The sequence below is a fragment of the Herpailurus yagouaroundi genome, unplaced genomic scaffold (genome assembly GCF_014898765.1).
Source record: "Herpailurus yagouaroundi ecotype Mexico unplaced genomic scaffold, PumYag 77, whole genome shotgun sequence".
Classification (NCBI taxonomy): Eukaryota; Metazoa; Chordata; class Mammalia; order Carnivora; family Felidae; genus Herpailurus; species Herpailurus yagouaroundi.
Window position 1 is genome coordinate 11,824,594 of NW_024412388.1, and position 24,410 is coordinate 11,849,003.

The 24,410-nt window shown below is 58.2% G+C and overlaps 1 long non-coding RNA gene across 1 annotated transcript; it reads left to right on the plus strand.

Moving 5' to 3' along the window:
• Positions 1–15,278: 15,278 nt before the first annotated feature.
• On the plus strand, positions 15,279–16,505 carry LOC121021734 (uncharacterized). The gene is made up of 3 exons (XR_005786672.1): positions 15,279–15,445; positions 15,825–16,049; positions 16,142–16,505. It is a non-coding gene; the product is annotated as an uncharacterized LOC121021734 (long non-coding RNA).
• The last annotated feature ends 7,905 nt before the right edge of the window (positions 16,506–24,410 follow it).

Sequence of the window (24,410 nt, forward strand, 5' to 3'; positions counted from 1 at the left end):
TGTAAGAGCCACCACCTCTAGGCACGAGTCAGACATGCATTGTCTCGTGTAACTCTCATCTGGGAGGTAGGTATCATTAACCCCATTTTACAGAAGAGGACACTGAGGCTCAAAGAGCTTTACACACATGCCCAAAGGTCTCACAGCTCCAAGGTAGTAGAGCCAGGATTTGAATCTCCCTAGTCCCTCCCCATGCAGGGGACAGGCAGGCAAGAGGCTGCTCTGTGGAGTGCCCCATCCCCCAACCCTGGCGTGGCTGAATCAGTTGGTCTGTTTCAACACTTTGGAGGGCACCTGCCTCCCACCTGCCCCTTCAGGGAACCCAGAGGCTCCTCCGATGTGAGCTCATCTCCGCTTCTGACTAAAGCGGCTGGCCTTAGTGAAACAAACGGGAAATGTCCTCTGACCCGCCTGCTGGGCCACCCACGGCTGCCTCTTGCCCAATCGCCATTTGGCCAGTTGGGGAGGAGCACCGGTAGCGGGCATGATTCCCTGAGGGGCTCCAGGCCCCTGTGCCCACCTCTTTCTCTTTGACCCCACTCTAGACTCTGACTCCCCTGGACCTGTCTGCCCAAAGGCCATGCTGGGCTACTCAGGTACCCGGATCCTCCCTGCCAGATGTGGACATCTTGGCCTCTCGGCCTTGGTGCCTGCCCTTGGGAAGCGGGTCCAGACACCTCCTCTGGAGAAGGAGGAGGGTTAATTACAGGTGTTGGAGTAGCGTAATTAAAGCCTTTGACCAAGATGATAGGAGGAGAGTCTTGGTGTTCTGAGAGTCTGTGAGCGTGCAAGCGTGCATGAGAGTATGTGCGTGCGTGCGTATGTGTGGATGTGCATGAGTGCGTGCACGTGGCTGTGTCAGGGTGTGCACGAGTGCGTGTGGACATGCTGGGGGGGGTGTGAGCATGGGTGTGAGCAAGCACGGGCGGATGTAAGAGGAGGCGTGCGAGTGTGTGAGTGTGAGTGTGCTGTCCTTGGCAAGGGTTGAGAACACCGGCCGTGGAGTCAGCCCAGGGGTTTCTGGAGATTTCCTTTCTCCGAGCCTCAGTCTGCTCCTCGGGAAGATGTACGAACCTCCTTCAGAGGGTTACTGAGATCGAGTAAGGATGTGGGTGTAAACCACATAGATCGTGGGTACAGAACACGCTTGTGAAATCCCAGCTGTTGCTACGGGTCTATGCAGTGCGGCCAGAGGAAGCACTGTGTGTGCTGGGCGGGGCCTGTGGGGCCTCCATGGCACATGGAGAGAAAGTGTGTGTGTGTGCGCGCGTGTGTGCAGTAAACGTAGGGAGAAGCCTTTCACGTGTTGCGTTGGCAGCTCTGGGCTGTGGTGAATGTAAGATTTCATGTGTGTTGAATGTAAGACCCTCCCTGTACAGGTATGTCACGTGCCGTGCAGGCTCCGTATGCTGGATGCGACACTAGAAGGTATGCTCCGAGAGTGCGGGGACATTTGTCTTTATACCTGACCCATAGCGGGGGTTCAGCACACCTCTGCCCGTGAATGGACTGATGAGCGAACGAAGGCATTGGTAGGTTGTGTGGTGCCTGGAAGTCTCTTTACGTCGTGTTGGCGGGTCCTTTATGTGGCATGTGTAGGTTTCCCCGCGTGGCCCCACGAGGGTGGCCCCACGTGTCAGGGGTGAGGGCAGCCCCTGCTGGCTGTGGGCTGCGTGCCTGGAGGTACGGGCCCAGCTGGTGACTGAGAGTGCAGGGACAGGTGTCGCTCCCACAGAGGCCTGTGGGAAGGGGTGGTGAGGGCGCTGGCAGGAGGGTGGGGGTGGGAGAAGCTTCTTGGTTTTTAGTCACTCACCTGGCGACACGCCCTTCCCGGAGTCCTTCCCGCTCAGCGTGACTGGATGCTGAGAAGGAAAAGTCCTTTGGTGAGTCTTACAAAGGTCTTACAAAGCTGCGCTGAAAAGTGGTATTTATTGTGACATAATAAGCCCTAATGGAGATAGAATTACCCCATAAAGGCCCCAAAAAGCCCGCGGGGCCTGAGTGCCACTGCAGTAGGCAAGGCTTCGGGTACAGGCAGGTTGAGCCTGAGTGTGTCTGTGGGTGGCTGCGCGGGCCTCACCTGCCATCCCCACCTCAAGCCCAGCAGCCTGCTCAGGTGTCCACCTTTGCTAGGACTTGGCTGTAGGCTGGGGACAAGCTGACGAGAAAGAGAAACACGAGACAATAGCTTCACCCACCCCACCTTTGATCTGTGCCTGAGAGCAGCAGGAGAAAAAAATCATTGTAGCCCACGCTTCTTCTCAAGTGCTTAGGGACTCCTGGGTGGCTTGAGCTTCTGACTCTTGGTTTCAACTCAGATCATGATCCCAGGGTCGTGGGATCGAGTCCTGCATCGGTCTCTCCACTGACAGCACGGAGGCTGCTTGGGATTCTCTCTCTCTCTCCTTCTGCCCCTCTCCCCTGCTTGCGTGTGCATGCTCTCTCTCTCTCTCTCTCTCTCTCTCTCTGTCTGTCTCTCAAAAGTAAACATTTTTAAAACATAAAAAATATTTAAAAAATTTTTTTAATAAAATGCTTAAGTGCCAGGCCCAGTTCTAGGTACTTGACCCACACTGACCCCCTTAGTTTTCGTTATAGCCCCACAAGGTAGGCACTGTTACTGTCCCCATTTTGCAGAGGAACAAACTTTAAAAGTTGGAGCTGGCATTCTAGCCCAGGCAGTCTGGATCCACACACCCTCACAGGTACCTCCCTCAGCCCCTGCTTCTGGAAGCACTAAACTCCACAGAACCCCCAGAGCTGTTCCCTGGCCTGGAGTGACGTACCTGCTCTCTGCTGCAGGCGTCTCCAAGGCCCGTCTGATGACTGATGGCCTTCCCTTCAGCCCCTGGCGCCCCCATACCCAGTCACCCCCCACCCCCGCCCCGGACCCTGGCCTCAGCCAGTTGAACCTTCTGTTGTCTTTCTCAGACTCAGAACCGTCTCCCCAACCAGACTGTAAGCTCTCCAAGGCAAGGAAGGAGCCTGCTGCCCTTTGCCCTCCTGGAACCAGCTAGAACAGTGCTCTGCACCAGGAATCACTCAATAGATGCTCACATGTGATGATGACATTTCACTTTTTTTTTTTTTTTAATATCTTATTTTTAACTGATCTCTACACCCAAGGTGGGGCTTGAACTCACAACCCTGAGATCAAGAGTCGCATGCTCCACCGACTGAGCCAGCCGGGTGCCCCGATGGTGACATTCTAAATCAGTTCCCTCCATTTGTTTTGATTCATATTTCTTGAGGGCCTACTATGTGCCAAGCCACCTGCACCTAGGAGAACTCATTAATCCTCCCAGCAGCCCAGGAAGGAAAAGGTAATATCGTGGCCAGTTTTGCAGGTGAAGACTGAGGCTCAGAGAGAACTGACTTGTCTAAAGTGACACAGCTAGGACACGGCAGAGGTAGAACGAAAAAATTAAATGTGTCCATCTCACCGCAGAGCCCCGTCTCCCTGCTCTTTCCTGAATACACCATGTGTTTTCAAGCCTGCGTGCCTTTGTCCAAGCTGTACCCCTACCCCCACCCCACCCGCTGTGTTCCTGGTGCTCTTTCTTCCTCCAGGATCCCTACTCCTTCTTTAAGACTTACTTTGGAGCAACTCAGGAGAAGGAACACTGGAGCCCCAAGTGTAGGGGAGTGCCTGGTCTACAGGCACTGAGACAGATTTGGGCAAATAACCGAATGGCTGGAGGGTCCAGCAGACCTGGATTCTGCCGCTTAACCGACCGCCTGGCCTTAGCCAAGCCTTATACCCTCAGCTGCCTTATCTGTAAAATGGGCACAATAATAATGGCTTCCTCCCTCTGGTACTGTGGCGGGATTAGTTGAGAATACATCTGTAAAGCCCTTAGCACAGTATCTGGCACACAGTGGGCATGCACTGAATCTTAGCTGTTACCTTCCCAATCAAAAGTTACTTCTGAAAAGCCGCTGGGCTCCCCCAGGCCAAATTGTTTCACCCTGGAACAAACCTCAGCTCTCACACTGTTATAATTACTTCCTCACCTGCCCTCCCCTTCAGGCAGGGAGCTCCTTGAGGGACAGAGGCCGGTTTATTCCACCTTGTCATGCCCAGTGGAGCCCGGGATGCAGTAGGCGGTCAGTAAATGCTTGTGGGTTGCACACACATCGCCCACCCCCCCCCGCAGCCACAGGTGGACTCCACGTTCAGCTTTTCAGGTGAGGTTTTTGGGGTGAACCTGCCTGAGCAGAAGTTTTGCTGAGCTCCGCTGCCCCGATGAAGCGGGTTGAGGTTGGGAGAGGGGTACTTAAATTTGGAGTGGAGGCCGACAGCGTGGGAGGAGGCTCCCCTCCCCTCCCCCCACATAATTGCGGGGCTTCCCCCACTCCCAGAGCTGGGTTAGAGGCTGTGCCGCTTCCTTTGGGGCTTGCTCAAGCTTCCTGGGACCCTTTGAAGTGGCTTCCTGGCAAATCCTCCCCAGGGCCTGGATACGGGGCGGAGCTTCGGAGTGGGGCGGGGCCTCAGCCTGGAGGCGGCCAGCAGCGGGAGGGCAGGGGGCTCCCCGTGTGTCTTGGGGCCACCTCCTGCCTGGATTCAGAGCCCCTTCCTCCCAACTCTGGCTTCCGGTTGTCACCCCTCATTTTCTTGACTTTCCCTTCCCTCTGTGGCCACATCCTCCTTCTCCCCTTCCAAACAAACTCAGCTTAGATGCTCCACTCGAGGAAGCCTTCCCTGACCACCCCCGACCACTGGTATTTCTCCCTTCTCTGAGTGCCAGTTTTTAACCAGGTGTCTTAAACATCAAAGTAAAAGCAGGGCTCACTTGTGGAGTCCCAGTGATGAGCCAGGGTCTGGCTTAAAGCTTTGCAGCACAGCCTCACCTCATGCACACAAACACTCCCGAGTGAAGCAGGGATGCTACTCCCATTTTACAGATGAGAACTTTGGGGTTCAGAAAAGTCTGAGTCACTTGCTCAGGGTCAGGAGCCTAAAGGGGCAGAAGTATCTTCCAAAGCCCTTGCTTTGCTGTCCCCCCACCCCACCACACACACACACACACACACACACACGCACGCACGCACGCACACACACACACAGAAGCCCTGGACCATGCGTAACTAGTCACAGCATGTCCTATGAAAGGGAATCTTAGCAGATAAAGTCCAACCTCTGTATTTTACAAAATTGAGGCCCACATACATAGGGGAAGGATCTTGCTGGAGGTCCCAGAGACAGCATGAAGACTAGAACCCAGGCCTTCTGCCTCCAAAGGCTGTCAGATGGGGTGGAAGGTGCCTCATCAACCTTTGCAACAAGAGAATTTGAAAGATGGAGAATGGCAGGCCTGCCTCAGGGCCTTTGCACTAACCTTCCCTCTGCCTGGCACTCTCCCTCCCACCCACCCTCCCTCACCTCCTTGGGGGCTGCTTGAAGTTCAGCTCATTGTGGTCAATTGCCTGACCATTCTAGTAAAATGGCAACACCCTAAGCCATACCTAGACTCCCTATCTCCTTTCTTTGCTGCATTTTTCTCTATGGCACTTTCCCGCCCCACACTCTACATATTGTCTGTTGTCTACCCCATCAGCATGCAAGATCCGTGTAAGGACCCCCGGGTTGCGGCCTGTTTTGTTCATGGCTCACCACCCCCCAGCTTTGAACTTTGTTGAGCAAATGGGCAAAACACGTGGTGGCTTCTGTCAATCTTAAAAATAAAACAGCCAGTTATCTCACCAGCAAAATGGGTTTATTCAGGAATAGTAAAGAATCGCGATTCAGGAAAAGCAAGCCAGAGGCAAGCTTAACAAGCAAAGGAGAGGAATGTTACTTTGTCGAGAAAAAGGAGGAAGTGGGGAGGGGTTGTCCTGAACAAAATCCACTGGAGGAAATCAAGGGTTCAGGGTGGTGACGGCTTCTCATTGGCTGAGTTGCTGAGCAGGAAAGGAAATCTTCCCTCTTGCTGGAGCGGAAAGTGGTACCCATTTGCAAGGCGTGTCTCTTCCTGTCCGGGTCTGTGGCTGCCATGGGGAGGTAGAGTCATAGTGCACGAAGGCTCCCCCTTTGGGCTTCCCGGCTCCATTTTATTTTTATTTTTTTAAATTTATTTTATTTTATTTTTAATAATTAGAAAGAGAGAGAGAGAAGGAGAGACAGTGTGTGTGTGAGCAGGGGAGGGGCAGAGGGAGAGAGAACCTCAAGCAGGCTGCATGTTCAGGGCAGAGCCTGACGTGGGGCTTGATCTTGCGACCCTGAGATCATGACCTGAGCCAAAATCAAGAGTCAGACGCCTGAGTCACCCAGGCACCCTGCCAACTCCATTTTAAATGAGGCCCCCCCTTTATTAATATTTATACTTCCTACCACAGTGGTAAGAGAACTCCCTCAGTGTGATCTGGGCCATTTACTTCTCTCCCTGACTATTCCTCACTGGTACAGGTGCACCATGGGGAGAGCAGTGGCCCCTCCTCTCAGAGGTGTGTCAAGGGGGGCACGAGCTACCACACGCCACAGGGCTCAGCCACAGCCAGAGGCCCAGGATGAATCCGGGGGTCAAGGGGCCAACAGGACTAGTGGGAGGGGGGCGGATTCCCACCGCTGCAGAAGGTGGGGGCCTTCTCTGAGTCCCGGATTCCCCCCCAGATTCCCACATGCCCCATGGCCCCAGCGCTACTCAGCTAAGCATGGCCTTTGGAGATCACTCTGGTCTTTTCTCCACCCTGGTGTGAGTTGTGATGATCCAGCCTGACAACCAGGGTCCTCTGTGCCGTGGGTGGTGAGGAGCTGAGGGCACACGTCTGGCTTCCCACGGCCACACTTATCGTGAGCCCTGGATGAGAAGCCTCACCTCTCGGAGCTTCTGTTTTCTCCTTGGTCAAGTGGGGATAAAAATATTGTAATACCCACCTTGTCGGGGGAGCCATGAAAGTGTGAAAAACTCTTGGCACGGTGCCTGGCATATGGCAAGTCCTCCGTAAATGTCAGCTGTGATTATTTTTATCACTGACACCATATTTGGGGGCCGGGGCTGGCACAGTACCTGCCAGGTGCCGCCACCCCCCCTTCCCGCATCCTGACAGTTTGGCAGCTGGCCTGGTGTAGGCTCTGAGGAGGAAGGGAGGGAGGGCAGGGGAGCTGTTCTGCTTGTTTTCTGAGAACCTCCAAGTCTGACCCCAGCCCCTTCCCCCTCCTGAAGGCACGGATGAGAGCACAAGGCCCAATTCACTGAGAACCCTGCCTCTGGTCCCCTTCTGGCCATGCTCCCGGGGGATAACCCCCCCCCCAGGATCCCATCCAGCCCCAAAGGGAAGGGAGGAACCCCACACTCCAGGCCCTTATTCCCACGCCCAGCATCAGGTCTGAGCCCTCACAGTCTACATACACACTAGGAAGTGCTGTGAACACAACCACAGCCTCAGCACCAGACTCATTTGTGTGTCTATGTGTGCGAACACACACGCACGCACGCACACGCCTGTCCAGGCACACAGGTCTCTGCAGGGATCACTGCAGGACAGACAGAGGCTCCTATCCCACGGCACCCCTGCCCCTCCTCCCTACCCTGTCTCCCTCCATCTGTCTATCCATTTCCATCAGCCAGTCCCAGGGAGGCCCCGGTCAGTCGTTCCTGACTCCCCTCCCCATCTACCCACCCACCCATCCACGAGTCCATCTGTCTGTCCTGCCGTCTGTAGCCAGCCCGGTAGTAACCCCCTCCTATGCCTCATCTCTGTCACAACCTCCCCAGCAAGACCCTGTCCCCTCTCTCAGCAGGGTCTCTCATCACTCACCCCCTGCCTCACCCAGCCTTCCTCCACCCCCTCATCTGTCTCCCTCATCTGTCAGTCTGTCCATCTATCCATCCTTCCTTTCCATCACTTCCCAGACGGTCTTTCCAGCCAGGTAGTCACCTCTTGGCAGCTGCTGCCTGTCTGTCCGTCTGTCCATCAGCCCATCCATCCATCCGTCTGCCATCCTATCCATCACGCCACAGCCACTTGTCCACGCTTGCCACCGGTCACATAGTCCCTGGCTGGGGCCGCTGAGGTGCCCCTCAGCCAGCCCTGCGTAGGGGGTGTGCGTGCATCTGGACTCACGTGCTCACTTGTGTCGCCACCTCCGTGACCTGGGACACGCATTTGTGCTGAATCCTGAGGGGCCCAGAGACCTGGACACAGCCCTGCCTTGAGGAGCCTGTGCTGGTACCAGTGTGTGTGAGAGAGTGAGCAGAGAAACTAGGAACCTTGCTGGTGGCCGGGGGCGCGAAGGGGCGGCTGTGTGACTGTGGGTCCTTCCTGTGTATTGTGTGAAGTCGGCCCCTTAGGCATCAGTGAGCTATTCAGAAATAAAGTACCTAATTTGAAAGAAGTACCCGGCCTCTATCCTTCTCCCCATCGCTGAGCAGGGGCCTGACCTGGGCCCCAAGGTGAGGGGCCCAGCCCCCCACCCCCACCCCCGCGCCCGGCAAGTCCCTGGGCCGTCCACCGCCCTACACCCCCCCCCCGCCCCCCACCGCTGTCGCCGCTACTGAGGGACGAACTCGGAGACGCGCAGAGCGGGGGCCCAGCCGGCGGGAGAGCGCGGAGAAGGCCCGCGGGAGCTGGCCACGTGGCCAGGGAGAGGCGCGGGGTGGAGGGGTGGAGGGGTGGGGGGGTGGAGGGGTGGGGGGGGGGAGGGGTGGCGGCGGTGCGGGGGGGCGGGGGGGGACGGTGGGGAGTGGGGGGCGGGCAGAGGCGCCGGCGGGCAGGAGGGGGCGGGGGCTCGGGTCTCTGCCGCGCGGGCTTCCCACCTGCCCGGAACGGGGCCCGCCGACCCGCAGGCCCGCGGCGGGGGGCGCCTGGAGGTAGGGGGAAGGGGGCGGCCGCAGCCACCCCGCGCCGTCTCGCGCCCCGCCCGCCCCCGCTTCCGCCCCGCAGGTGTCCTCCTTGGAGGGTCGCCGCGAGCACTTTACGGCCGGGAGGCCCAGCCCCTTCCCCGCTGCGAGAAACCGCCCCTGCGCCTCCTAAACGGGGTCGAACCCGGGGAGGGGCAGCCCCCGTCGCCATGGAGACAGAGGCGGCCCCGGGGACGGCGGCGGGGGACCGGGGCTTCTGGGGGCGCGCGGTGGGCGACCGGCGCTCCCGTGCGCGTCTTGCCGACACTTTGCTGGTTCTTCGCCTGGAGGGCGAGCCGCCCCTCCTCCCCATCACCCCGCCCTTAAAAGTCGCCTCCTCCAGAAAGCCTTCAGCCACTACACCTGACCTGGCGGCCTCATAACAGTAATAATTAACAATAATCACAGTGGGCGTTAGCGAGCTTTATCTCGGTGCCAGGCACCGGGCTACCGCTTCTCATTTTCCTCATCGTTTGTCCTCACGCCGACCCTGGAGGGGAGGCAGACGAGAAAACTGAGGCTGGCAGACGTCTGCCTGAGGTCTCACAACTAGAAAACTCCATCCTCCTTCTGGTCTCAGTTTCCCCGTCTGTGGAAGGGGAAGGTTGCACCTGGGACTTGCCAACTGACAAGGGCAGGAGGGAGACCACAGACTTGCTTGGGGTTGGGCTGAGCGTAACACCGCGGCTTTGAAGGTCTGTAGCCGGACATGCACAGTTTGTCCCAGCGGATGTCTCGGGCACTTAGGTCCCCGCTGCCAAATTGGCATTTCCCTGGGTGCCAGGGAAAGAGCCTGCGGACCTCGCCTGGGGCTGGGCTGACTTGGGGTCCGCCCTGGAAACGGAATGCTGTTGATGGTGGATAGTGAGAGCTCTGTCTGGGGTCCTGGGAACCCTGCCGTGGCCCCCAAGTTCATATCCGCGTGTACCAGCCGCGGGGTGATCTTCCAGCTGGGATGTGTGGGCACACTGCGTGAGAGGGAGTGGGGGCTCTGAGCAGGGCTGCATGGGCGTAGGTAAGTGCCCAGGTGAGTGTGTAGGAATGCGTGCGTGCCCGTGTCTGTCTATCCTGTCCCAGTGCAAGGGCATGGGGTGGGGGAGGGAGGTGCTGGCCTCTGCACATACTGCATATCCAGGAATGCTCACTATTAGGATCCCCAGAACAGCCCAGGAAACCAAGGCTTGGGGAGGGGGAGGGGGACTTGCTCCTACAACTAAACTGTGTGTCTGCATGTGTGCGCAGGTGTGTGTGTGTCTGTGCCTGGGCGTATGTGGGGGGCAGTCAGGGTGGGGTGGGGTGGGAGGGCTGCCTGCTGTTCCAACCCTGTAATAGAGCCTCCCTGTCTCGCCGGGCCCAGAGGAGCAAGCAGTAATAATTGTTTTGTGTACGGGATTCACCTCATGTCACAGCCTGAAAATGTGCCTTGGGGCCAGTCTGACAGAGACCCCCCCCCCCCCAGCCAGGCCCTGACCCTAGGCTGATCCCTGTGGGGGTGAAGGTATGTGTCTCTGGGCCCTGCCTTGCCTTCCTCACCTTCAAATTGGCCTGATGAGGCCCAGCAGGTACAGAGCTGGACTCTCAACAGTCCTGCAAGTTAGCAGCCCTGCCTGCCTCTGTCCTCAGACTGTGAACCCCCCAGGGGAAAGGGCAGGAACTCCTCCAGCTGACTGGGGGGCTTTTCCAGGTATAGAGTGGATGCCTCTGATCCGAGTAGAGAGAGTCCCAGGACAGAGGCAGAGCCTTCCCCCATCGGCCTGGATGGGGGGTGCTCCTCTCCAAGGAAGTATCACAGACACTGCCCCTTTCAGCCCTAACCCCCCAAAACCATTGTCTTCTGTTCCAGTCGCCTCCCCCCAAGACTGACAGAGGCTCCAGGACAGTGGGACAAAGCTGCCAGGCAGGCTGGGGGTGGGACATTTTTCCCCAGCCCTGTCACCTCCCAGTCCTTCTCTTATCAAAAACCACCAAAACCAGACATTGAAACTCCCAGCTTTCTGACCCCCACACCCCACCCCGCCCCACCCTGTCTCCCCCATCCTGGCGCCCAGTGCCCACCACCCACCAGGAAGTCCCAGGGGAGCAGAGGTTAGCATCCGGACCCCTCTGAGTCCTCGGCTCCTCTTGGTGCCGGTCCCTCCACCTGTCCCTTTCTGCACCAGATGACCGAGTGGGGTGGTGCCCGGGGGCACCGCTCATAAAGATAAAGAAATCTGAAGGCAGGCGCCAGATCAAAGTCTGGCCCGGAGGGTGAGACCCGCTAGGGGAAGTGACTTATCCCTAATCTAGGAGGAGGTTGTAGGACCTTCCACTTTCTCTTCCTTCTCAGGGCTCGGGGAGACCCTGGGCTGGCGCCAGCAGAGAAGGGAAACCGAGGCCCAGGGGGAAAGCCTAGCCCAGGCTCATACAGCCAGGCCTGGAGGGTCTCTCCCCGCCCCTGGCGTGCTGAGCACAGGTCTGGTTCACAGGCCTGTCGGAGCCCTTTATTCACTAAAGACCTGGCCGCACCTCAGTTTCCCCATCTGAACAGTGGAAGATATCAGTAGTGAATCACTTTTATTATACGAGATAAGGACCTGGATGAAGCAGCCAGCCGGCACCGCTGCCTCCCTTCTAGTCTAAAGTCCCTCCCACCCCCACTGGGCCCCCCCCCCCAGCCCCACTTCCCCAACTTTCTCGAAGGGCGTGTCTTACCTCCCCCAGGCACACCTCAGACCTCCACCCCGACTCCCCCCACTATGTCTAGCCGGTGTCCCCAGATGTGAACCCTAAGGCCGCCCCTCCTCCTCCAAAGGGAAGTAGAACTTCCTCCTCCCCTCCAGCCACCACCGTGCTGGTGATTCGCTGGGAGGGACAGGGCTGCCCGGCCTGCTGACTCAGCGCCTGGAGCTGGGGCTTGCTTAGCAACGGGCACCAGCCCGGGGCAAACAGCGCCCGGGGCGGCCACACCCCCACCACAGGAATGCAGCGGCATTCCCCGGGGGTGCCGTGGCTCCACGCCTGCGGCTGGGGTGGGGAGGCAGGTGGGCACCTTCCCCTGCCACCTTGGCACCAGGAGGGAGGGGACCGCACGCTGGGGGCCCAGCCCACAGCCAGGGCCCGGCATCCTGAGGAGAGAGGGTGGGAGTAAGGTCGCGAGGCTCTGAAATCTTTACAAGCCGGATGACCTTGGACAAGGCCTCTCTGAGCCTCAGTTTCCTCGTCTGTCAGGTGGGGGAGACATAGCGGCAGCCTCCTGATGGCATTGCCAGGGGGACTGGTGGAAAGAATGCCGGCCCAGAGCTTAGCACCAGCCAGCCCCACTGCAAGGATTCGGGGAAAGGACCCTCAGTTACCAAGCCTGCGTCCCCATGACAGAACGAGGGAGGTCTTCTGAGCCTGGGGGCCTAGAGAGAGATTGAGGCCCAGAAAGGGATCTGTTCCTCCCTGAGGCCACACAGTAGGGCCACACTCCAGGGACCAACGGCCCAGTGTACTGCTCCCCCTAACCCTCTACTCCCACCCAGAGCCCTCACTAGCGAGACCCCCGTTCCCTTCTCTCCTGGGCAAGTCTGAGTCCCCAGACCCCACTGCTCTCACTGGCCCGGGGCCCCCAGTGCCCCCCTCGGGTGGTCAGGGGAAGGGGCTTCCCACAGGACACCCTCTCTCTCCTGTGTCTGCCCCTGCCAGCCAGGGTCTCGTTGTCCTCTCCGTCTGCCATTGGAAGAGGCCACGGGACAGGGGTGTCTTGGGCACAGAGGAGCCTTGTTTCGTGAAGAAAGCCCTGACTGGGAGCCAGGTTACCTGGATTCACACCCTGGTTCTGCCTCGGCCTTGCTGTGTGACCTTGGACCAGTCCCTTCCCTTCTGTAGCCTTCCTTTTCCCGTCGTCACCCACATTGCCCGTGGCCGTGAGGAGTACCCAAGACCAGGAAGGGCCCAACACATAGTAGGGAGCCCCGTGGGGCTGCCTCCAGCCCAGCTCCCCCAGCCTCCCACTGCCTCCTGTAATCCCCCTAGATCTGCCGGCCTTTGATACTCCTGTCGGGGCTGAGCCGGGGTTCTGAATAGGAAGCTGAGGGCTCAGGGGCTCTGGGGAAGCGGCAGGCGCAGAGCCTGCCAGGCCGGCCCGCGGGAGGGGGCTGCGGGCCCCTCGGGCCCCTCGCCATTCACCACTAAGCCTGGATCCGGACTCCTTTGTGCCAAGAACAAAACCCAGGGGATCAGCTGTTCTCAGACCTGCCTCTCTCAGCTCCGGAAGGGACAGGAGTCTGGGCCTGAGGGTGTGGACTGTGCCCCCTCCGCGGGCCCTGGGATGCGGGGGGGGGGGGGGGATTGGCCCCACACCCCAGAAGTTCCTCCTACCTCAGGGCATGGGACTGCATAGGTGAGCAAACCTCGGTTCAAATCCAGCGTCTTACTGGTGACGCTTGGGTAAGTGTATTAACTCCCCTGAGCCTGAGTTTCACGATCTGTAAAGAGAGCATTATAATGGCTCCAGGCCTTGTGGGGCCTGAGGATTCACTAAGACGATGCATTCAGGGCTTGGAAGGGCCCAGGGCCCAGCAGGTGCTCTACAAATACAAGCTGCTATTAAAGTACTTTTATTCTTGCCCAGGTACATGGGGTTTAGGCCAGATCAAGTCTTGGCTCTGAGTGCATAATACGTGTGTGTGTGTGTGTGTGTGTGTGTGTGTGTGTGTGTGAGAGAGAGAGAGAGAGAGAGCGCAGGAGAGAGAAAGCGAGAGCGAAGAGAGAGACAGGGGGCTCTGGGCAAGCCTGGCCAGGTGTACTGGGAGACAAGGCCCTAGACTCACCCACCTGCCTACTCTTCCTTCCAGAAGGCCCTCCAGAATGCCCATGGCGCATGGCTCACTCCCAGCCTGGTGCCCTGGGCCTGGGGCCACAGGCACTGAGAGGAGGGGTGGAGAGACCCTGAGCATCTGGGTGGTGCTGGACCCCCGCTGACCGGGCCCCAGGTTAAAGTCTGAGCTTGTTCCCTCTCAGGCTTCCCTCTGGCCCTCAGCCCCAGGCCTACTGGTGGCTGGTTGCTCCCCGCCTGGAATGGCCAAAACGCTCTGGCAGAGGCATTCCCCTCGGTGGTATCTGAGAGAGGCCTTGGGGGCTCTTCCGGCTCTGGGGCCTCTCCTGGGACCCTCAGGCCTGAACCACTGTCTGGGGACAAGGCTCTGTCGGAGGTGGCTGAGATCAGGCCCCAGGCAGTCATTATGTGAGTTCCAGGCAGGGGGCCAGGAGGCCGGTGGTCACACTCTGCCTGGGGCCTGGGCTCCGGCCAACCATCAGCCGCTGAGATTGTTGGTTCGGTTTCATTTTAAACAAGAACTTTGAGTGGAAACATGTGTCTCTCCTTCTCCCCCTCTCCCTCTCTCCCTCTCCTTCTCCCTCCATTTCATTCTCAAATATTTCTCTTTTTTTGTGTGCCTCCTGTTCTGTTTTGTTTTGTTGTTTTTTTTTTTTTTTTGGTTTGCCCTGTCTCCCCCTTTGTCTTTCTATCTCTTGACTTCTCTGTCTCTCTCTGTCTCTGTCTCTATCTCTCTGTCTTTGTCTTTCTATCTCTGACGTCTCTATCTCTCTCTATCTCTTTCTCTCCAGCCTTCCAGGAGACTGGACTAGCACCTGACTTCCTCCCTCAGGGTATGACCCAGGCTCCTGGGATCCCACCCCACCCTGCGGAAGAAGCCCCCCGTGGGTTCTGTGGTCCCATGCAGGGATTCTGCCCAGGGAGGGCTGAGGGTCCCTTCCAGGGAGTCCAAATCCTCGACCCTCCTGTGTGTCCATGTTCTGTACCAGGCATTTGAAAATAATTCTGCAGCTGAGCTGTCAACCGGTGGTCTGGGCCAAACCTCCCATTTTGCAGCCAGAGAGGCTGGTGCCAGGAGGGACTGTGACTGGCCCAAGGCATCAGGGAGAAAATGGAAGCAGAGCCGGGCAGGCCTAGCTCCCCGCTCGCGGGCAGCATCGCCCCCAAGTCGGGAAGGGGAGCGGCCCACCCCGGACTCACAGTCACCGCACTTCTCAGGCCCCAGGTGTTCCAGAAGCGGGGGGCCTGCTTCCTAGGGGGTGACAGATCTCCCCGGAGCGGTCACCAGCACCCCCTGGGAAACGGCAGGCCTTGGCTGGTCACCCCTTTGCCCCAGGACAGCCTGTGACTGGGTCCCCACCTTCTGGCCCCTCTGCCACTCACCAGGTAGCAAAGAAGAGAGACTGCACATCCAGGGACCGGGTCTGGGCTCCAGCTCAGCCTCTCAGTCCTTGTGTGACTGTGGACATGACCTTTTCCCTCACTGGCCTCAGTTTCCCCGTCTTTGTAGCAGAAGGCTCATTTTCACTAGGCATCGTCTTGCCCTAATATTTTGTGTTCTCATCTCTTTTCACGGAAAGAAAGTTCTGGAACACCTGTTCAGCAATGCAGTCTTCCCTCTCAACGGACCCTTCTCAACATGACCACCTCCCCTTAACTTCCAGGCTCACTAGTCCCTGGCTGCAAATGCCTTCGATGCCACAAGCAAGAGGAGAGATGTGGAGTGGGGACCGTCCATCCCCATGACCTGGCACCCCCTCGTCGAAGCTGTGCCCCTTTGGGTGCCCAGGGTCCTGCCAGAGCTCAGGTAGGAACAGGAGGTGCTGCCTGGGTGGCAGAGGGGAATTTCTCCCCTCTCCATGGTGCCAGGAGGTAAGCCAGGGTACATGAGGGGGATTAGCCAGACAGGGGCGGGTAAGCCTGTCTTTCCAGATTTGAGCAAACTCTGTCATCACCACTGGGCCGCTCTGCCCTCCCTCTGCCCACTTCTGAAAGTGGCCCGAGGGGCCGGGCGGGACAGGGGGGGCTACACGGTCACCTCCACTGGGCCACTCTGGAATCCTTGGGCCTGGGGCCAGGGAGGAAGATCGGGCTGCCCAGGAGCCCCGGGTGGGAAGGGGGTGCGGTGCCAGTCCCCCCAGCTGATGCTCCTTTCTGCCCTCCGGGTCCCCGCCAACATGCGCCAGCCAGGGGCTCAAAGGTGTCCCCTTTGCCTTGCTGATCCCCTCACTTCTGGGCTGGAACATGGAAATGACTCACTTTACAGATGAGGGAACTGAGGCACAGAATGGGGAAGAGTCTTGCCTGAATTATGCAGACCTGGCTCCTACTGGCTCAGAGAGAGGGGGCTGTTAAAGGCTCATGGATTTTGCAAGCCCGATTTCATTGGCGCTTTGAACTCAGCTGCAAGTGTAAGTATTTACACCACGGCAATTGGCAACTGACGCAAACCAAGATTTTGTGGGTTTTTTGTTTACTGGTTTGCTTTGTTTCTTCCTTTCAGGCAGCCGGTGGTGAAACATTTACCAGCTCACCACTGACTGGAGGCCAGCCACAGCTTTTAGGGACAGTGTCTCTAGAAGGGTCCCTAGCTTAGAAAGTTGCAGAGATTTGCAAGACCGCACCCTCGTCTCCAGATCTGTCACGGATCTGAGGCTGACGCCAAAGCCAAAGAAATTTCTTCCTTCTCTCGTGATGCCAACAGCTAGCTTCTCTCTCTACTCCACCATAATAACATCCCATCCTGTGCAAGAAGACTGTCCCGGCTGTCCCTTGGGGCAGGGATTAAAGGTATGACAGGGTTCAGAGCGCCTGGCCAGCTTGCCCTAACCTCTGACACCGTGTGATCAATTCCATAAATATTTACCAAGCTCCTCACTTAACCTCCCTGAGCCTGTCCCTTCAGCTGTAAAAAAAAAAACAAAAAAAAACCAAGAAAAACTCATCAGCCTGTGGGGTGCTTGGTGGCTCAGTCGGTTGAGCGGCCGACTTCTGCTTAGGTCATGATCTTATGGTCCGTGAGTTCGAGCCCCGCAACAGGCTCTGTGCTGACAGCTCAGAGCCTGGCTCCCGCTTCTGATTCTGTGTCTCCCTCTCTCTCTGCCCCTCCCCTGCTCGTGCGTTCTCTCTCTCTCTCTCTCTCTCTCTCTCAAAAATCGGTAAACACTAACAAAAAATTTTAAAAAGAAAGGTTCATCAGCCTAACAGCATCCATCCATCCACTCAGCCAGTGACTCCCGTGTGCCAGTCAGGGGGTAGTTTGGAAAGATTTCTGCTCGGAATCCTGACTCTTTCACCGGCTTCCGGTGTTAACCTTGGGCCTCAGCCTTCCCATCTGCACACTGACATCGTCTATAAGGTTCCCTTCTAACCTCTCCCCACCTCGGGGCTGCTGCAGGATCGCAAGGGAGGACTTTGGTGAAAGAACTCTGGGAAAGGCAAACGTGGTCATCAGGGTAACTAGCCTGGCTGGGGACACAAAGGATCAATGGTGGCTCACACCCTGGAGACAAAACACACCCATGTGATTCACACCCACAGTGGTCCCCGTTTCTGTTTACTTGAATGCAGAGTTCAGAAAGCAGGGAGGTGTGGGACGCTCGACTTCCCCTTCCCGATGGGGTAATAACACAGTAACAGCTAATATTTGATGAGCACTTACTGTGTGCCAGGGCCGGTGCTAAGCACACACTTTATCTCGTTTGATCCTTTTGACAAACTGGTATGATACCCATTTTGTAGATGACACAGCTAAAGGCCAGAGCAGGGGAAGTGACTTGGCCAAGGCTGCTCATTTGTTCAAAACTGTTTGTTGATGAGGAGTTACGGTTTCATGGGGCCAGAGTCTGAGTTTGGGAGGTTGAGAAAGCTCTTTTTCTTTTTAAATATATATATTTTTAAGGTTTATTTAAAAAAATTTTTTTTAATTTTTTTTTTAAATGTTTATTTATTTTTGAGACAGAGAGAGACAGAGCATGAATGGAGGAGGGGCAGAGAGAGAGGGAGACACAGGATCCGAAGCAGGCTCCAGGCTCTGAGCCATCAGCACAGAGCCCGACGTGGGGCTTGAACTCACAGACCGTGAGATCATGACCTGAGCCGAAGTCGGACGCTTAACCGACTGAGCCACCCAGGCGCCCCTATTTAAAAAATGTTTTAATGTTTATTTATTTTCGAAGAAGAGAGAGACAGAATGTGAGGCGGGGAGGGGCAGCGACAGAGGGAGACACAGAGCAGGCTCCAGGCTCCGAGCTGTCAGCACAGAGCCCGCTGCGAGGTTCAAACTCATGAGCTGTGAGATCATGACCTGAGCTGAAGCTGGCTGCTTAACCACCCAGGTGCCCCAGTGTTTATGTATTTTTGAAAGAGACAGCATAGGAGGGTGAGAGAGAGAGAGAGACAGACAGACAGAGGATCCAAAGTGGGCTCTGTGCTGATAACAGAGAGCCAGATGCGGGGCTTGAAAATTAATTGAAAAAGTATCTGTCGATCCCCAGCTACGTCCTAGGCACCGAACTGGAGCCTGTGGACAGCGGTGAATAAAGCAGTTATCTCTGCCTTCACGGAGCTGACATTCTAGAACGGTGCTGTCCAAGGGAACGTTCTGCGGACGGACCGATGGCTGGATGGCAACGTTCCACATCTGCTCTGTGCCACGTGGTGGCCACCGGCCACAAGTGGCTGCTGGGCACCTGAAATGCGGCTAATGCCCCTGAGGAACCGGCTTTCATTTCATTTCAATTAATTTAAATTTACATAGGCACCTGTGGCCGGTGCCTCCGGAACTGGACAGTGGAGCTCTAGGAGGCCAGTTGCAGGGCAGCTGAGTGCTAGAGCTGCCGGAAGAGGCCAAGTTTGCTTGCCTAAGCCAGCTGAAATCCAGCCGTGTGGGCCTCCTGCACCGGACTCACCGGGGAGGCTCAGAGGATGGGGCCCAGGAGGCTGCATGTTTGCCAGCGTCCCGGGTGATTCCCATGGGTAATAGTTCCGGTCTGAGACCCACTCGCCCCGCTGGGGTGAGTTGGACTTAGGTCTGCCCTCTGCTGGGCTTCCGGGCCGGGACCAGGCCTGCTGGGGGCGGGGGGCGGGGGGGGGGGGCAGTGCCCAGCTCAGGGCTTCCCCAACCCAGCCAACCCCGCCCAGAAGATAACCAGTCCTGGCTATGGCTGAGATCCCTTACCACTGTTCCCTGCAGAGAAAAGAGTCTACGCAGGGGGGCTGGGGAGGGCGCTATCTCTCATCTCACCGATGTCAGCCCGCTCAGGGCTCTGGCCCTAGCTGGTGGGCGGCAGGAGAGACTTGGCCTAGCACCCCACTCTGGTCAAGCAAGGAAGCAACGGCAGCCCAGCCGGCCAGGGACCAGTAGGGACAGGGGTGGGGGTGACGCAGGCCTCAGGAATTTGAAAACAAACATTTAGCCAACGGAGGAAGAGGCTGCTGTGGGTCGCTGAGCCAGGGCGGGCCCAGTTCCCTCCCTCCCAGGGCAGAGGCGAGTCCCAGCCCTGCTGACAGTGGCCGCCAGTTGAAACCAGTGCCCGGAGAGTTTCCACTCCGGCAGGATGGGGAGGGCTTGGGGAGTTACAGGGACCCCATGGGCTCTACCCAGACACCGGAGCCTCCCGGCTGGAGTGACGAGAGGAGGCGGCAGAGAGCAGGGAGTCCCCAGGAGGAGGCTCAGTGGCGACATTTTGCTCATGGAGCCTTTATTGAGCACCCGGGGCATGCCAAGAATTCAGAGACAAAAGCACCGCCCAGCTAGGGAAGGAAGCAGACATCAGGGGAAGATAGTACTGAGGGAAGCCCAGGAGCCTATGAGCCCTCCGCAGAGGAAGTCAGAGAAGGCTTCCTGGAAGCGGTGGCACTGAAGCCAAGCCCTGACGGACAAATTCCGCCAGGGCAGAACAGAATCTTACTAATCTCACCCCTCCTTCTCCCAAGGCCAGCATTCGGGAGTGGATGAGTGAGCAGACACCTGGAATGAATGAATGAATGAATGAATGAATGCCGTGAAGCCTGAAGCCTCAAGGTCCAGACGCAAAATCCGTCTTTCCACCCCTCAGCTACCAACTTCCTGTATAGCCCTGCGGCTAGGCGCCCACTTACTACCCAGAGACTCGAGCCAGCCTGCGTGGGTTCAAGTCCCGACCCAGTCACATACCAGCTGTGTGACTTTGAGCGATTGACTTAACTTCTCCTGGGGTGCCTGGGGTGGGGGTGGGGGTCCCTGCTCCACGAAACGGAAGTAATAATACTGTCTGCATCATAAAGTTCCGGTGAAGACTGAGTTCAGACAAGTAAAGCGCTTTGTACAACGTCAGGCAGGCAGCAAGTGCTGCATAAGTGTTTGCTAATACGACTTGGGCCTTAGCTTACTCACTCGCTCATTCACTCGCTTACACACTCACCGATTCACTCCCTCGTGGATCCACCCCACACTCACACGCCCCTCCCTCTTTACCGGTCATTCCCCGAGCCCTCCCCAAGCCCAGGCCCTCTCCTCTCTGCCTTCCCAGGGCCCCCTTTGCCAGTCCTGGAGGGTATCTGCCGCACCGCTTGCCTGCACTCCCCCCGCCCCCAACCCAAAACAAGCAAGAAGAGAAACAGACCCCTGTCTGGAGCAGGGGTGATGTGCTACCACCACCAGAACCAGGATGTGGGCGCTAAAGCCTCCAGCACGGGCTTCTGGGCCAGGGGCTCGCCCCTGGAGCTGCCCCAGAGGGGGGCCAGGCTTCCCGGGCCTCCACAGGGCAGCCTGGTCCACTCCCCCCTTTGGCAGGCCGGATTCTTCCAAATCCCAACCCCCCCCCCCCCCCCCAGCCCGTGCCCCCACCCCCACCCCCTGGCGTTGCCTACGCCCCTCCTACATCTCAGACCCCGTTCCCGCCCAGAGCCCCGGACCCTGGTACTCGAGCCAGCCGCCCCCCGAAGCCAGGAGCCCAGAGCCGGCTGACGGGAGAGCTTCGAGGCTGGAACCCATTTCACAAGTGAACAATTCGGGCTGCATGTTGAGCATGATGATTGCATGCTGATTACTGTTAGATGGGCGAGCTGAAGATTCCACAGCTTCCTTCTTTCCCACAGGCCCCGGGAGAACAGGTCATGCTGGGGAAGAGTCGGACACACATTTCCTGAACACCTCCAGCGTGCCGGGTACCCCGCCCGGCACTTTCTATGGTTTAACAGCACGGCACGGGGGGCACGACACCTTGCATGGGAATCGAGGCTCAGAGACGTAAAGGGACTTGCCCGAGGCCACACAGCCAAGACACCTGGTTTTGGAAATCAAACCTGTACCAAGACCGGGGCCCCTGGCATTGACGAAGCTTGAGGTGTGTGTGTGGAGGGTGGGGAGTGGGCAACTGCCGGGGGTCCTGGCACCCCATCCTGCCTCAGGGATGAGCAAGGCTGGCGTCTGGGGAACTGGAGAGGGGCTGGGTCTGGGCATGAGGTGATGTTTGGGCCAGAGGGTGGGGCGGGAGAGGAGGAGCCAGGTGCCCGGCAGGAACAATAGTACAGGGCGGGTAACGGGGAGCCCGGCCAGGTCCGGGCTCTTGGGCAGGCCCTTCTGGGCCCTGGAAGCAGCAGGCTCATCCTGTAGAGCCGCCAGGGTGATACCAGCCTCGATCAGCCAACTCAGCGATTATATCGGCCTCTTCCTGGAAGACTGCAGACGCAGTGGGGGAGCGCGGAAGGGAGGCACCTGTTTGGGAAAGAGGGGGTGTGGGCACCCTGTCCTGCTGCAGCTCCCTCACCAGCATGAGCGTGTATTTGCCGCCCCCCCCACCCCACCCCCAGGCGCTCTGGCCGGCCTCCTCGGGCCCGCAAAGCCACTGGATCCAGCCGTCAGAGCTGGCTGTGGTGGGGGCCGAGTCCAGGGTGCTCCAGGGCCTTGAGTGACCAGTGCTGCTGGCCGCTACCTCAGCCAAGCAGTACAGCGTCCCAGGGCACGTCCACACCTGCCCTCTACGGCGCCTTGTTTCGCCCCACCCCGAAAGGGGCAGGCGTAGACGGGTGTTAAGGCAAGGTTGATGTCACATCATTTGGTGTCCTCTTTCTTTGGAGAATGTCAGGGCCATTCTGCCACGGGGCACAGCTTAAGGGGCACCAAACAAAGGCCTCCGTGGGATGAGGTCTGAGGCATCCCACCGCCGAGCATCACCTGGAGTCTAGACGAGGGACTGGGGCAGGGGCGGGCAGGGCCAATCGCAAGCATTTGTCACGCCTTATAGGGGATAACAGGATCAGGGGACGGGCCACTGCAAACTGCATTTTCCCCACACCCAAGCAGGGCACGAGCAAACAGAGGGAGGGCAGAGGCATCAGGGGGGCCAGGCAGAGGGGCTTGAAGCCCGGCCCGGAGCAGAGAGAGGCTGTGGGCTTCTCAACATCATCGCTCCCCCAGAGATGCTGCGAGAACTGTGGCTGGTGGACAAGCACAGGCTTCGCGAGCCAGGAATTGCTGCAGAGCTGGGAAGGAGGCGGTGGTTATAGGAAAGGGCTTCAGGGAGTAGGCCCTGCTTCCCGTGGGCCCGGGCTCAAAGAAGCTCTGCCTCTCATTTGCTGTGTGACCTCAGGCAAGGCACTTCCCCTCTCTGAGCCTTCCTTTCCTCCTTTGTAAAGTCTGGATGCTACAAATAGAACCCGCTCAGAGGGCTGTTACAGGGGTTAAAGGAGGAAATTGACGCTGACGAAGTGGCAAACAACATTTACTACCCGGTGGTAGGGATTTTTATTGTCCTATTATGTAGCCAAGAACTCGGCCTAATGCCTGGGACCATCACAGGCCCGTGGGGGTAGTTTCCAGAGCCTTTGGGGATAAGCAAGCATCTTTCAGTCTGAGGAATCCTCCCCTGCCCTCCAGTGCCTTCGGGGCAGTCTCAGAGGGAAGGGACTCTGGACCCAGCGCTGACACACCTCCACGCGTTTCGTCAATAAACCTGAAGCAGCCCAGAGTGACCCCGTCTGTGCCGGGATCCCTGAAGGCATCAGAGCCCTGCTCTCAAGGTGCCGACTCTCCAGCGGGAGCAGGGAGCCCGCGACGGGCCCTGCGATCAGCTGATGCCCGGGAGGCGTCCCTGTCAGGGAAGGAGGCGGCCGGGACCCAGCCCTGGAGTCAGCACTGGGGGCTTCTTGGAGGGGGAGGCACAACCAACCGCCATCTTAACGCGTCAGACCTCTTCCTCTCAGAGTTGAGACCGGGGCTGGGCACGTGCTCCTACTTTCTGGAGACTGTGCCCTCTCTTGACCCCTGCCCGCCCCGCGTCCCTAACCTCCCCTCCCACCCCGCACAGCGGAGCCTCAGGTGGGCCCATCCCTAACTGCTGGGAGGAGTAGGCAGGGCACCGCCCCCGGGACCCCCGCGTCCCAGCCCGGGGCTCTGCTGCCCCCCGGTGGCAGGACTGAGGAGGACGCTGCGCCCACTAGGGGAAACCAGGCAACAAACAGCAATTACCATAAAAAAGAAAACGGTGATGAGGATATTCACCGCGTTACGGTTTGTAAAGTGCCTTCTCCGTCAATCACAGGCTGCAGGATACTGGACCGAAAGCAGATGGGATTTCAGTCCTGAGTCAGGTTCCAACTGGCTATGTGACCTTGGACAAGTCCAGTCACCTCCCTGAGCCTCAGAGTTCTCTATAGAATGGGTGACCACATGGGGCTGTCGTATAAGGATTCGGTGACCCAACGCCAGGTGCACAGGTTGCCCCGAGAACGATAATAGCGCCATTGTGATCGTGACACTGGCCCAGTCCGCCGAACCTCGCCTCCCTTTTGAATAATGTTTTTTCGCAAAGTCCTTTTTTGAAGCGTCCCCTCCTTTGCTCTGCACTATTATTCCCGTTTCGCAGATGAGGGGATTGAGGCTCTCAGAAAGGGGACGTCACTTGCCTAGAGCCTCGTGGCTTGTAAGTGGTAAAGCAGGACTCAGGGCCAGGTCGGCCTGACTCCAGTCCCAGCACTCGCGCCCCACACCCTTCTTTGGAAACCAGAAAGCACCTCAGCATCCCCCGTATCCTCACGGCTTCATGTGAATAAGCCGGCCCAGCCTCTGCCCCCGTCAGCCTCTTTCTCCACCTTCTCCCACAAGGCCCAGCAGCTGCCCGCGCCCCTCCTTCCCAACCAGGTCCCCAGCCCTCAGGACAGCTCGTGAGCCGGGGGCTTGAGAGTGGCTTCCAAAGGTCACCCCGTCCACCCCCCTGCACCCCGCCCAAGCAGATGACTGTTCATCCTGTTCTCCATGCTGCTCAGGAGATTCCATAACTCGGCCTCCTCTACCCGCCCAGTTGTTGCAGTTCCCACGCTCGAGAAGTTCTCTACCTTCTCAGAGAGTTCCTCCTGCTGGTGGCTCAGCCCCTTTCCTTCTGCTCTTCCCCCCCAGGAGTGTCGGATACACGGTTTGGGGAGGACACTTGAGACCTGGAGAGAGGAACCCCGGAATGGGGAAGGGTCCCTCGAGGACAGGAAGTGAGAGCTGAGCCCCGGTTCAACCCCAGGTCAGGGCGGCAAGAGTGGCCAAGCTGGTCTCCTGGTGCCCAGGACAGCCTCAGCCCAGGTGGGGCAGCCTCACCCACAGCCTGAGGCCGCCCAGGCCCACCCCCTGCCCCGCTGGCATCGTGTGGCTCATCGGCCTGGCATGGGACCCGAGAAGCAGAGCGTGAAGGCTCAAACTCAGGAGTCGTGTGGGGCTGGGTTCAAATCCCCTCAGACCCCTCTAGAAACATTTGCTGCGCCTCCCCTCTGAGCCAGGCACTGCATTCCGCACTGAGGCCAAA